The sequence below is a fragment of the Artemia franciscana genome, chromosome 10, assembly GCF_032884065.1.
Source record: "Artemia franciscana chromosome 10, ASM3288406v1, whole genome shotgun sequence".
Taxonomy (NCBI): domain Eukaryota; kingdom Metazoa; phylum Arthropoda; class Branchiopoda; order Anostraca; family Artemiidae; genus Artemia; species Artemia franciscana.
Genome location: NC_088872.1, coordinates 47,984,038 through 47,998,397, shown reverse-complemented (window position 1 = coordinate 47,998,397; position 14,360 = coordinate 47,984,038). Strand labels below are relative to the sequence as shown.

The window sequence follows — 14,360 nt, the reverse complement described above, 5'->3', positions numbered from 1 at the left end:
ATAATAAATGTAAAATTTTGTTGGCTCAGTATTGTAAAATGGATCTTTTTAGGGATTTTAAGGATTTGAATAAGATTTGAATGAGGACTTGAACAAGTATTTTTAAGAATTTTATTTTTATTTTCTGGGTTGCAATAAGGGAGTTTCGTATTCTGTGAGACGAAACATTTGCCAAGTTCTACTTGCCTAGAATTGCTGTTTTAATTTATTTTTAGTATTTGATTCCAGGTTGTCAAGTGGTAAAATCTTGAACTATTACATATTTGTTACACAACAGTCTAATACATCTTGTTTTTAAGTTTATTTTTATTCCGTACAAAGAGCCCTTGATAACAATTTTTTTCTAGTTTTGGGTAATTCATCTTTATAATAATTGTAAAATCTTGCTAATCCAATATTTTTAAAATTTATCTTGGATCCTTATTGTTTTTACGTAGGCATTTTAAGGTTTTTGTTTTTTAATTTTCCGGGTTAGATATAAGGGAATATTGTTTTCTTTAAGATGAAACAGAATTGACGTGACCTTGTCGTTTCCACTTGCCAAGAATTGCATTTTAGTTTCTTAGATTTTAGATTTTAGTTTCTAAGAATTTTCGCTGTCTTGTCGTTTCCACTTGCCAAGAATTGCATTTTAGCTTTTTAAATTTTAGTTTCTTCGAATTTACCTCACCTTCTCGTTTCTACTTGCCAAGAATTTGCATTTTAGTTTTTTAGATTTTAGTTTCTTAGAATTTACGTTACTGTATCGTTTGCGTTTGCCAAGAATTGTATTTAGTTTTTTAGATTTGAGCTTCTTAGAATTTACGTCGCCTTGTCGTTTCTACTTGCAAAGAATTTAAAAGAACAAAAAATTTTCTTGTACAAATCTTCAAGTAAATTTTGAGAGATTGTACATGTCTCGCATTGCAACATTTTTTAAATCACACCAAAACATTTCTAATATCCAATTCTATACTATTTTCTTATTTTTTTAGGAACAATGGCACCCAAAGCCAGAACTACTGCGTGGAAGGAAAATCGGGTTTTCTTTTTGACACCTCAGGTTATGATGAACGACCTTACAAGTAGAGCTTGTCCTGCGGAGCTCATCAAGTGTCTTGTTATTGATGAAGCACACAAAGCAACTGGCAACCATGCGTATTGTCAGGTAAAAAGTTCCAGATGACATCTTCTTTTTTTTTCAGAACAAAAGCTCAGAATAGTTTCTGAAATTCTTGTGCCCCAGATACTTTCCTGTTGGCCCTAGTCTTTAACGTCATATTAGTAGGTTTTTTAGACTTGCCTTATTAATCTCTACGTAGCAAATGTAACTCTTTGATTTTAGGTTTTTATAAGAAGAGAAAGTGAATTTATCTGTCATTGTTAAACTTCAAGAAATTTTGATTACAAGCACCGAAGAGCTAATTTCGAATTTTAGGAAAAAAAAGAAAAAAAAGAAAACTAAAAAACCTGGCAAAAGTATGCCAAAAGCGAAATTTCCCCAATGAAAATCCATTCATTAGTCAGATAAAGCTCTTAGATAGTAATTAGAGCAAATTGATTGAATTCAGCAGTCGTAGTTTAAAGGAATAATGTTATTTCTGTGGAAATAAGGCTTGATAGGATGACTCTGAGACAGGATTCAAGGAATTACTTATAAGTTAAGTCCAACTGGATTCTTAATATATATATATATATATATATATATATATATATATATATATATATATAATATATATATTTATATATATATATGTATATATATATATATATATAATATATATATATATATATATATATATATATATATAATTATATATATATTATATATATATATATAGTATATATATATATATATGTATATATATATATATATTTATATATATATATATATATATATATATATATATATTATATATATATAATATATATATATATATATATATATATATATATATATATATATATATATATATATATATATATATATATATATATATATATATATATATATATATATATATATATATATATATATATATATATATATATATATATATAGTATATATATATATATATATATATATATATATATATATATATATATATATATATATATATATATATATATATATATATATATATATATATTATATATATATATATATATATATTATATATATATATATATATATATATATATATATATATATATATATATATATATATATATATATATATATATATAGTATATATATATATATATATATATATATATATATATATATATATATATATATATATATATATATATATTATATATATATATATATATATTATATATATATATATATATATATTATATATATATATATATATATATACTGAAAACTGCAATGACTGACGCTTAGTCAAACTCCATTTAAAACTACTCTTCATCAGATACGTTGCCTCTTTGCATACTTTTAGCCTCAAAACTCAAGATTATGTTTTGAGCAGGGCCATAGACATGCACTTTATGATGTGGTGTGGAAGAGGGCAAATGTCATGCAGTTTCTGATTTGCTGGGGAAGAGAGCCAAAGGCATGCAGTTTATTATTTGGTTTGGAAAACGGGCCGAAGTTATGCAGTCTATGACTTGGTGTGGAAGAGAGCCAAATTCATACAGTTCACGATTTTGTGTGGAAGACAGTCAAATACTTGTAGTTTTGGTTTCGTTTGGAAGAGTGCCAAAGGCATACAGTTCATGAATTAGTTTGGAAGAGGGCAAAAGTTATGCAGCTTATGATTTGTTGCGGAAGAGGGCCAAAGTCATGCAGTGTATGATTTGGATGGGAAGAGACTCAAAGTCGTGCCGTCTATGATTTGGTGTGGAAGAGGATCAAAGGCTTACAGTTTACAATATGGTATGAAGAGGATCAAAGGCGTGGAGTTCATAATTTAGTATGGAAGAGGGTCAAAGACACAGTTGATGATTTGGTGGGAAGAGAGCCCAAGGTCATGTAATGTATGATTTGGTGGGAAGATGACCAGAGTCATGCAGTTTATGATTTGGTGTGGAAGAGAGCCAAAAGTCACACAGTTTATGATGAGCTGTGAAAATAGCTAAAGACATGCAGTTTATGATTTGGTTTGGAAGAGGGCCAAAGGCATATAGTTTATGTTTAATGTGGAAGAGGGCCAAAGACATGCAGTTTACGCTATTGTGTGGAAGAGGGCCAAAGTCATTCAGTTCATGATTTGGTGTGGAAGAGGGCCAAAGTCATGCCGTTTATGATATGGTGTGGAAGAGAGCCAAAGACATGAAGTTTATAATTTGGTGTAGAAGAGGGTGAAAGACATATATTTGGAAGAGGGCCAAAGTCATGCAGTTTATGATTTGGTGTGGAGGAGGGCCAAAGTCATGCAGTTTATGATTTGGTGTGGAAGAGAGCCAAAGACATGCAGTTTCTGATTTGGTGTGGAAATGGGCCATAGACATATAGTTCGAAAAAAGCCAAAGTTACGCAGTTTATGATTTGGTTTGGTAGACGGCCAATTTCATGGAGTTTATGATTTGGTGTGGGAAAGGGCCAAAAACATACAGTTTACGATTTGATGTGAAAGGGGGCCAAAGACAAACAGTCTATGATTTATTATGGAAGAGGGCCAAAGAAATGCATTGTATGATTTTTTTGTGGAAGAGAGCCAAAGCCTTTAAAATGTGCTAGTTTTGGAAGATATCCCAAATATTAAAAAAAATTACTCTGTTCTTAATATGAATAAGGGGGCTATTCTTTTCCCCCATTCCCTGCACATGCTTTAGTTCCCTTACGGGTGCTTAATTGTGTTTTAGTTGCTGACCTGTTGTGTTAAATTTTGAAGTAAGATCTCTGTCAAGTTCATTCTTGTTTTCAAGCTTATTTCTTCTTTTCTTTGAAGAAAGTATTTTGGAGACCACACCGCCTTTTCATGACATACAAATAAAAGTTCAATAGGGAAAAATTATTAAATTTGACAGTGAAGCAACAAAACGATCTCTGGATATTTTGGTAGCATTTAAAATGGCCGTCTTAAGCAGATAAACTGAAAAAAAAGGATTTGTTTTTAAGAATTAAAAGGTTTTTAGTTTTTTTTATTATAAAAAGACAATAGATTTGTTGTTGTTGTTGTATCACTGTAAAATAAAAGGGTTTGTTTCTATTGAACTTTTATTTGTAAGTCTTCAAAGAAATTTTTCAATATGGTGTATATGCAAACGCTAACGTATCCGACAGTTTAAGAAAATTACTTATGACAACTCAAAAGGAGAACTTCGTTACTATCCCTTCATTAATTGAATAATCTTAGTTAGGATATTCTCCTATTTTGAGTTTATTTTTCTTAATATCAGTTTTCTATTGTATTTTGAGTTTTTTTTTCTGAGGTTGAATATTCGAAAACGTTTTTAAAACATTTAAATTATATTATATAACAAATATTATAGAGTAGAATAGGATTTATTGGCTAGAATAGCACACAAGCTAGCATAAGCACGTCAGAACAATTACAATCATAAAATAGATGTTAAGGGATAAACATAGCTACAAAGCTAAATCAATTATTAAAATGCGAAACAAAAGAGGGAACGAAAGAATTTTTGTACCTCATGGTCAACATTTGGGGACACAAGTCAAGTTGGGTATTTGGAGCTCTACGAGCATTAAGTCTTGTATTGGGAAGGATTGGGGGATTTTCTTTTAAGGGGGGAAGAAGACGTCGATGATAGTCAGAACTAAGGCACTTGTGCCCAAGTTCATGGTAAGGAAGTGACGTCGTGATTCCAATGTAGTAAGTTCAAGTCTAGCCAAACCTTTATCGTAAGTAGTATAGGACGTCCCCAGTATAATTCTTATAGCTCTTTTTTGAATGGTTTCAATTTTAGAACATCGGGATTTGGTCAACCCAGGTGCCAGATAGGGCAAGCATATTCAAGACAAGGTCTTATGTAAGAACAATAAATTATTTTAAGGTTCTGGATTGATACGGAGAATCGTTTAAGAAGGGACAAAGATTTAAGGAGAAAACCACCTGTTTTAAATCAGTGAAAAGAGAGAGACTTCCATTTAAGGTCATTGTCCAAGTGCACACCAAGCAGCTTAACCATGTTTAAATTTAGAATGCAAAGGTAATTACTGATTGGGGGTATATTTTTTAAAAAGGAGAATAGCGTTAAACTGCTTTTCGGTGTGCTTAGATTGAGTTTAACATTGTCAAGATCATTATTTAAGTTGTTAATGAGTGAGTCAAGTTTAACGCCCAAAGTGTCTGGGGTTTGACAAAGGTTAAGTAATGTCAAATCATCCGCAAAGTTAAAAGTGTTGTCAAAGTTTGGTAAAACATTGTTAAAAACAATTAAAAATGCTAAAGGACCCAATTTAGTCCCTTGGGGTGCTCCACAGGGAATCGAGGTAAAACCTGATGAATCTCCGTTAGGGAGGACTAAACATTGCTCACGACCATACAAAAAACTAGCTACCATACGTAAAGCAAAATCTCTGACACCTAAAGCCCTTGCATTATCAATAACTGTCTGATGATCCAAGTTGTCAAAGGCTTTGCTAATATCAGCAAAAACAGCATCAACGTAGGAATTACTTAACTCAAGATGTTTGAAAACAGTGTCCAAGTATATGACATAAACAATGGATGGTGCTATGATTCGGCTAAAGCCAAACTGATTTGGGTTAATTTTATCTTGAATATCGTCAAAGAGGAAATTGGTGAATAAAAACTTTCCAAAATTTAGAGAAAATAGAGGTTTTTGATATTGGTCTTAAGTCGGAGGGAACTTTTGAGGTCTTGTTTTTTGGTAAAGGTGATATAATACCTCGCTTAAAAACACTGGAAAAGTACCATCTACAAAACATTGTTCTAAAAGAATATACATTATTTCTAACATCAAATGTGTTTTATAAGGTGGTGCGTGAACTAACTCGTCGTCACAATCAGTTTCGGATCTGGCATTGAGTGCTACACCTGGCACGGATTTTCCAACTTTGGAAGCTGTGCTTGGGAATTTGAGGATAGGGCACATAGAAGTAAGAACTGAAACTTCGCAGGATATTCTGCCTTATATTCATGGACGATCTGTTGACAAAATTGTCGTCAAACTTGGAAAGGAAGTTGAAGAAGTCAAAAGACGCTTTATTAAGGTATAAAATACTCTTTTTAATCGGTATAGTTTGGTTGATTAATTAGTTTCAGTTCTTTAGATTTTACAGTTTAAGTACTTGTCTTTACTCCTGGGTTGTTAAAATTTAGTGAGATACAGCTTGCTTGATATCTTTTTTTCTCGTTTTTCTATCAAACAACCTGTAAATGAATTTTGAACTAGTGCTATATATAGAAAACTTGTGGAAAAAAGAATATTAAAGGTTTTTAAATACAGACCTGCCGTCTGTATTATTCTTTTCAAATTTATAATTTTGGTGGACTTCCAATTTTTGTTTTAGATAAATTTAAGTTCAACTTATTTGAGTAAGCAAATCAAATTATCTGAATAAATACGGTAGAGTCTGAGACTGTAGAAGCTGGTTATCAGAAAACTAGAGGGACGATTTGTTATAAGCCTTTCGAAAGATTAGTGACAACCCTGATCACAGAACTTGTTTCATTTAATTCTTTTGCTGTGAGTAATAAGATTCCACGTAATTATAGAACAATTATCTAGGTCAAGTGTGTATATTTGTTATTTCGATATTAATCTTGTCGAATGAATTTCTGTGTGTGGCGTTAGTTTTTTTTTGGGGGGGGGGTATTAGTTTTTGTACATACACGTATAAGATTAAATAAGAGTGAACACTAACGTTGCTCTAGTGAAGAGCCCTTTATTGTATTAGTTTTTTTAGAGTCACTCATATGGAAGGGTGGTTGTATAGAATTAAAATGGGGCTTATTTGATTAAAATTAAAAGCTCTAAAGAGGCAAATTTAAGAGTCAAAAGTGATTGGAGAGAAAATGCATTCCCTCTCATGGCGTCCGTTGAACCTACCCACACATAACCTCCGAAGACATTGAAATAATATTTGTGGTATTTGAAAGTTGGTCCATAGCTGTAAAATCAACTTTTAGACTAACAGAGATGTATTTTTATTCTTATACTAATTAGGAACCCACGAAGAGTTGATAAAATTACATTACAAGGGTTTTTTCTTTGTAAAAACTGGGGCGGAAAGTTCGTTTATTAGATATATCATTTTGAAAATTTCAAGGGACTGACAATTCATTATTGTGATAGACATTCGAAAAAAGAGTGGATATTAACTTTGAGCCAAAACGGTCTTATGTCCCGGTTCGATGCAATAAAAAGCCAAGTCTTGCAAGGGTGATAAAACCAAAAAACCAACTGGAAGGACCGGGCTGGTGACGCCTCCATTCTTACTCCCCTTGCAACTTTTCAATACAAAGGAAGGCACGAAGCAGCTTGTCTGAAGCCGAATAGCACAAGCATTTACAGATTGTATTATTGATGGGATAAAATCAGCCTTTGGCCACCTCTGCACCGACTTCCTGGATATCTCACTTCTAACTTTTTAGCACAAAGGTTGGCAGATTGAACCGAGTTTGACCCAGATCATAGAGGAATTTCAATCTATATGATTCGAGAATCAAACTTGATCTGGGTTCTCCTCTCCCTTCTTGTGCCCCTCTCACTTCACTTTTTTTTACTAGTAAGGTAGGCTTGTTGCATCTTATTTGAACTAGAATCATGCAAGGGTATTCATCTGTATAACTGGCAAACCTTTATGGGCCTGTAGCTCCCCCTCCCCACCCCCTAGTACCACTTATCTCAGCTACACGTTTGGTGTGGCATTTTGTTTCAACTAGAATCACACAAGACTAATTCATTAGTATTATTGAAGGACCAGTTTTGACTTGTGGCCACTTCAACTGCTCCCTCTGTCTTCCTCCCACCATTTCTTTCCGAAAAGCAGAGATACCGTGCATTGTTTTGATTTAGAATCATGTTGGAGTTTACAATCAATTACATTGGATGAAATTTCCATGGGGGTTTCCGCGAGGAGAAGGAGTAAATTTCATAGAGGGTGAGCCAGATTTACTGGCATTGTTTGAAAAATTGAACAGAAATTATTCCGTATTTGAAGGTTTGCCCCCTCCTCAATACCTTACTCTTTACTCTAAAGTCTGACTATTTACTAAAACTGGAACACAGGGCCGTTTAAATTAGAATAGGGAGCTTTTTTAAAACTACTAGCAGCTTTAGCGTAAAGAGCAAGGTATTGAGGAGAAGGCAATTCTTCATACACGAAATGAATCTGCCAAAATCAATATGCAAATTATGTTTTAATTTTCATATACGGTGAGCCAAATTCGAACCTGCATTAGTTGAAAAACTTCAGAAATTAAATAAAAAAAACAAGTTCTTTAAACTGAAAGTAAAGAGCGACATTAAAACTTAAATCGAACAGAAATTATTCCGTATATGAAAGGGACTATTCCCTCCTCAACGCCTCGATCGTTTTAATTCTGATTGTAATAAGTAATGCCAGAAATCTGACCCCACCTCCACAGAGAAACCCCCTCACCATGGAAATATCCTTTAGACAATTCAATCCGGGTAAAAAATTTACCCCAGACAATTACTCTTAACCACTCCGTGCGTAAAATGAGACGGAAAAGAGAAAGCAAGATATATAAAAATAATTTTTTATAAGAATCCTGGCGAATTCTTGCAGCGTATAATTTCTCCTGACAAGATCACTCCCTGGAAACTTCCCTCCCCATGGAAAATTCCCCCGAGTAAAACCCCCCAGCAGAAAATTTGTCCCCCTCACCTGAAAATGTATGTATGCATCCTAATAACAAATACTATGTGTAAACAATGGATAAATTTAATAACTTAAAGATCTTTCCCCTGTGTCTGTGGGGGGGGGGTCATCTTATTGGGCCTTTCAACTTTGATGAACCGAATGGCTATCTCAAAATTTTGATCGGAAGTTTTTGGGAAAAAAGTTACGGGGGATGTGGCCTAGTTGCCCTTCAATGTTTTTGGTCACTTAAAAAGGGCACTAGAACTTTTAATTTCTATTCGTATGAGCCCTCTTCTGATATTCTAGGACCACTGGGGTTGATACGATCACCCCTGGTGAAAACAGAGAAACAAACAACCAAGCCAAAAAAAAAACACAAATAAACATGCATCCGTGATCTTTCTTCTGGTAAAAGAATACAAAATTCCGCATTTTTGCAAATTGGAGCTTGAGACCTATACAATAAGGTTCTCTGATACGCTGCATCTGATGGTGTGATTTTCATTAAGGTCACTTGACTTGTAGGGGTGTTTCCGCTCTTTTCGAAAATCAGGAACATTTTCTTAGGCTCGTAACCTTTGATGGATAAGACTAAACTTAATTGGAGTCACCATAAAAAGCTGGTTCTTTTAATGTATCTATTGGTATCAAAATCCTTTTTTAAACCGTTTTTTAGAGTTTCGTTTCCTATTGAACCGGGTTGCTCCTTACTTACAGTTCGTTACCACGAACTGTTTGAACTGCAATCTTCTCAGATTTTTCTTTTGGTTGTTGTTACGTATATGAGGTATTGTCCCCTCCTCAGTACCTCGCTTTTTACGTTAAAATGTTGTGAATTTGTAAAAAGCTTATAATTCTAATTAAACAGTCCTTGTGTGTCAGGAGTCATTCTTAAATAATTTGAAGAAAAAGTCAAACATTAGCGTAAAGAGTGAGGTACTGAGAAGAAGGCAACCCCCACATATACGTTATAATTTCTGTTCGTTTTAAGTTTTAATGTTGTTCCTTATTTTCAGTTAAAAAAAGCTTGTTTTTTTATTATTTAATAACAACTACAAGCCGGAAACATACAATATCTTTGGTTTTATTATCACATAAAAATCATAGTTAAGAAGCTGCTTAAGATAATATTAAATGCTAAGATTGGGCGAAAAGTAACACAAACAAATTATTGTTTATATCGGTCATTATTTAATGAATGTCTAACTTTATCGCTAAGAGCGAGGTACTGACGAAGGGAAGAAACTCCCTCATATGCTTAATATGAGGGGACTCACCCTCTCGTCAATACCTCACTCTTTACACAAAAGTCCGAATTTTGTTCCAGTTCTTTAAGAATGCCCCCTGAATCCCATTAATTAGAATAATTAAGTAATTAATAATTAAGTAATAATTAATAATTATTAAAATAGTTCTTATACTCAAAATACTTTAGCGTAAAGAGCGATGTTTTGACGAGGGGATGAACCCCCTCATATACGTAATAATTTCTGTTTGTTTTAAGTTTTGATGTTGCTCCTTACTTTCAGTTGAAAACTTTTTTTTTATTTGATTTCTGATTTTTGAAAAAATAATGCTCGGAAATCCAGCGTCCCCTTCATGAAAAGTCTCTTTCCCCATAAGAAAATCCTCCATGTATAGATCCCCCCTGTAACCCCACAAAATGGCTATCTCAAAATTTTGATTCGGTGACTTCGGAAACATGAGCGTGGGAGGGGGGCCTAGTTGCGGTCCAATTTTTTTGTGAACTTTTAATTTCCGTTTCAATGAGCCCTCTCATGACATTCTAGGACCACTGGGCTGGTATGATCACTCATGGAAAAAACAATAACAAAACAAGAGCTAAGAGCTCATATGGCACTTGTGACGAGGTCGGAAGAGCCGAGAGCTCATATGGTACGAGGTCGGAAGAGCCAAGAGCTCATTTGGACGAAGGTCGGAAGAGCAAGAGCCAAGAGCTCATTTGGCACTTGTGAGAAGGTCAGAACCTAAAGTTAAACTTTATAGCACAAGATCCTTCTAAATATCAAATTTCATTAAGATCTGGTCACCCTTTCGTAAGTTACAAATACCTCAATTTTCAAAATTACCTCCCCCCTCCCAATTCCACCAAAGAGAGCAGATCCGGTCCAGTTATGTCAGTCACGTATCTTAGACAGGTTTCTATTCTTCCCATCCAGTTTCATCCTGATCTCACCGCTTTAAGTATTTTCTAAGATTTCGGTCCCCCCAACTGCCCCCCCCCCAATTACGTTTGATCCGGTTGAGATTTAAAATAAGATATCAGAGTTACGAGGTCCTTCTAAATATGAAGTTTCATGAAGATCCGATCACTCCTTCGTAAGTTAAAAATACGTTATTTTTCTTATTTTTCAGAATTACCCCCCCCCCCCCCGCAATTGAGCGGATCCATTCCAATTATGTAAATTACGTATGCAAGACTTTTGCTTATTTTTCCAACCAAGTTTCATCCCAATCCTTCCAATCTAAGGGTTTCCCATCATTTTAGGTCTCCCCACCCAAACTTCCCCCAATGTCACCAGATCCGGTCAGGATTAAAATAAGAGCTTTGAGCCACGATATCCTTCTAAAAATCAAATTTTATGGAGATCCAATCACCCATTCGTAAGTTAAAAATACCTCATTTTTTCTAATTTTTCAGAATTAACTCCCCCCCCCCAACTACCCAAAAGAGAGCGGATCCGTTCCGTTTATGTCAATCATCTATCTAGGACTTGTGTTTATTTTTCCCACCATGTTTCATCCCGATCCCTCCACTCTAAGTGTTTTCCAAGTTTTAGGTTTCCCCCTCCCAACTCCCCACCCCCCATCACCAGATCCGGTCGGATTTAAAATAAGAGCTCTAAGACACGATATCCTTCTAAACATCAAATTTCATTGAGATCCGATCACCCGTTCGTAAGTTGAAAATACCTCATTTTTCTAATTTTTAAGACTTACTCCCCCCCTCCCAACTACCCCAAAGAGAGCAAAATAAGTTCCGATTATGTCAATCATGTATCTGGGACTTGCGCTTATTTTTCCATCAAGTTTCATCCCGATCCCTCTACTCTAAGTGTTTTCCAAGATTTTAGGTTCCCCCCTCCAACTCCCCCCAATGTCATCAGACCCAGTCGGGATTTAAAATAAGAGCTCTGAGACACAATATCATTCCAAACATCAAATTTCATTAAGATCCAATCACCCGCTCATAAGTTAAAATACTCATTTTTTCTATTTTTTCCGAATTAACCGGCCCCTTCTCCCCCCCCCAGATGGTCAAATCGGGGAAAACGACTATTTCTAATTTAATCTGGTCCGGTCCCTGATACGCTTGCCAAATTTCATCGTCCTAGCTTACCTGGAAGTGCCTAAAGTAGCAAAACCGGGACTTTAGGTTTTCCCCCTCCAACTCCCCCCAATGTCATCAGATCCGGTCGGGATTAAAAATAAGAGCTCTAAGACACAATATCATTCCAAACATCAAATTTCATTAAGATCCAAATACCCGCTGATAAGTTAAAAATACTTCATTTTTCTATTTTTTGCGAATTAACCGGGCCCCCACTCCCCCCCAGATGGTCAAATCGGGGAAAACGACTATTTCTAATTTAATCTGGTCCGGTCCTGATACGCTTGCCAAATTTCATCGTCTAGCTTACCTGGAAGTGCCTAAAGTAGCAAAACCGGGACCGACAGACCGACAGACAGACCGACAGACAGACCGACAGACCGACAGACAGACCGACAGAATTGGCGACTGCTATATGTCACTTGGTTAATACCAAGTGCCATAAAAACACGTATCCGTGATCTTTCTTCTGGCAAAAAAACACAGAATTCCCCATTTTGCAGATAGGAGCTTGAAACCTATACAATAGGATTGTCTGATACGTTGAATCTGATGGTGTGATTTTCATTAAGATTCTATGAATCTTAGGGGGTGTTTCCCCCCTAATTTTGAAAATACGGTAAATTTTCTCAGGCTCGTAACTTTTGACGTGTAAAACTAAACTTGATGAAACTTATATATTTAAAAACAACATAAAATCTGATTCTTTTGATGTATCTATTTGTATGCAAGTTCCGTTTTTAGAGTTTCGGTTACTATTTAGTCTTTACTCTTTAACTCTTTACTTTTCTTAAAAAAACTTCTTTGACGATTTTTTTTTTGCATATTATTTTCTTTTTTAACTGACATAGTTTTACTTATTTTTTTCAGTTTGGTAATAAAAAGAAATGTATTGTAAAGCTATTAAGGGTTCATCGCCTCAAGAATCCAGATTGTGGTGTAATATTATATTTTCGAAAAGAAATTTGTACCAATTTCTTAATAATATTTGCACTGTAGAGGTTTGGACGGAATGTTATTCAAATAAATGGATTGAAAATCTCCGTATTCTTTAGGCTTCTAAAGGGCTGAAGCCATTCGATCCCCGTCATGTGACAACGCCAGGCATAGGCGAATGTTAATCAGCACCTTCCCTCAACTTGCCCTAAAAATTGTAGCTTAATAACCTTAGCCGTTCTTGAGATATTGCAGACATGTTCCGTCTGACCGCCTGAATCTGTAATATCTTTCGATTTAATTCAACATTCCCCTCAATATGACTTGAAACTTTCAGTTTAACTTGCCAGATTGTTGCTGAGATATTGCAAGTCTCTGAGTCTTGACTCTTTTGACGACCTGGACCAATATTTAGATCAATCAATAGAACTGGCAATTTTTAGTCGAAAGAACAGGAGAGTCGAGGTGTTACCGGGACCTTTAAAAACTTGATAATTTTCTTTTTGTTTTCATATGTATTTCACTCTATAGTTCATTAAACAAACTTTTATTTTCATTTGTTATATCTGTTTTCAGTGACGATTTCACGTATGCCATGACTTGAAATAAGAAGCACGTAGTTGTTGCCCCCCTATTCTTAATGAGCTTTGTTACCTGATTACTATGGATTAACTTTGCCTTGTGTGCTGCTGTTGAAAGCAATGATGATGATGCAGTTACAATTCTGACTTAATTAAGACCTCACGATGAGGTTAAATCGTGATAAGGTTTATGATCCTAAGCAAACAGAAATGAAAATAAATAATAAAGTAAATAAACACAAGAAGGACACCTGTCTCATTTTTAAAAACTAGAATGTCATTTGTTTTTGATGTAACTTCAGGGCTCGAACGTGCTTCTGACCAATACAATATATGGAAGCTGTCAATGCAATTTTACCGACCTGGATCACATACTTCTGTTATGCAGTTTCTTTCTGATTTAGTACACCATCTCCTTCACCATGCCCTAGCAATTTTAACCTTAGTACCCTTAGCCGATCCTGAGATATCGCTTTTTTTGAAAACCATGGATATTCTTCATGTCTTTTGATTTATTCTTAGCACCCCTACCCTTCCCCTTAAATTTTTCTGGAATTTTCAACTTAATGCTCCATTCTGTTCGTGAAATATTGCCCCTATGCAATTTTAGCAACAAGGATGTGCTTCAACTCTTTTGATTTCATTTAACAATTCTAGTAGCAGCAGTACAAGTAGCAATAACATTGCTGTCTCAAGTTGCATTTGCAATGATTAAGAATC

General features: G+C 34.5%; 1 long non-coding RNA gene across 1 annotated transcript; it reads left to right on the top strand.

Moving 5' to 3' along the window:
- Positions 1 to 800: 800 nt before the first annotated feature.
- On the top strand, positions 801 to 10,653 carry LOC136032508 (uncharacterized). Its single transcript, XR_010618727.1, has 3 exons — positions 801 to 1,147; positions 5,917 to 6,152; positions 10,562 to 10,653. It is a non-coding gene; the product is annotated as an uncharacterized LOC136032508 (long non-coding RNA).
- Positions 10,654 to 14,360: the final 3,707 nt, after the last annotated feature.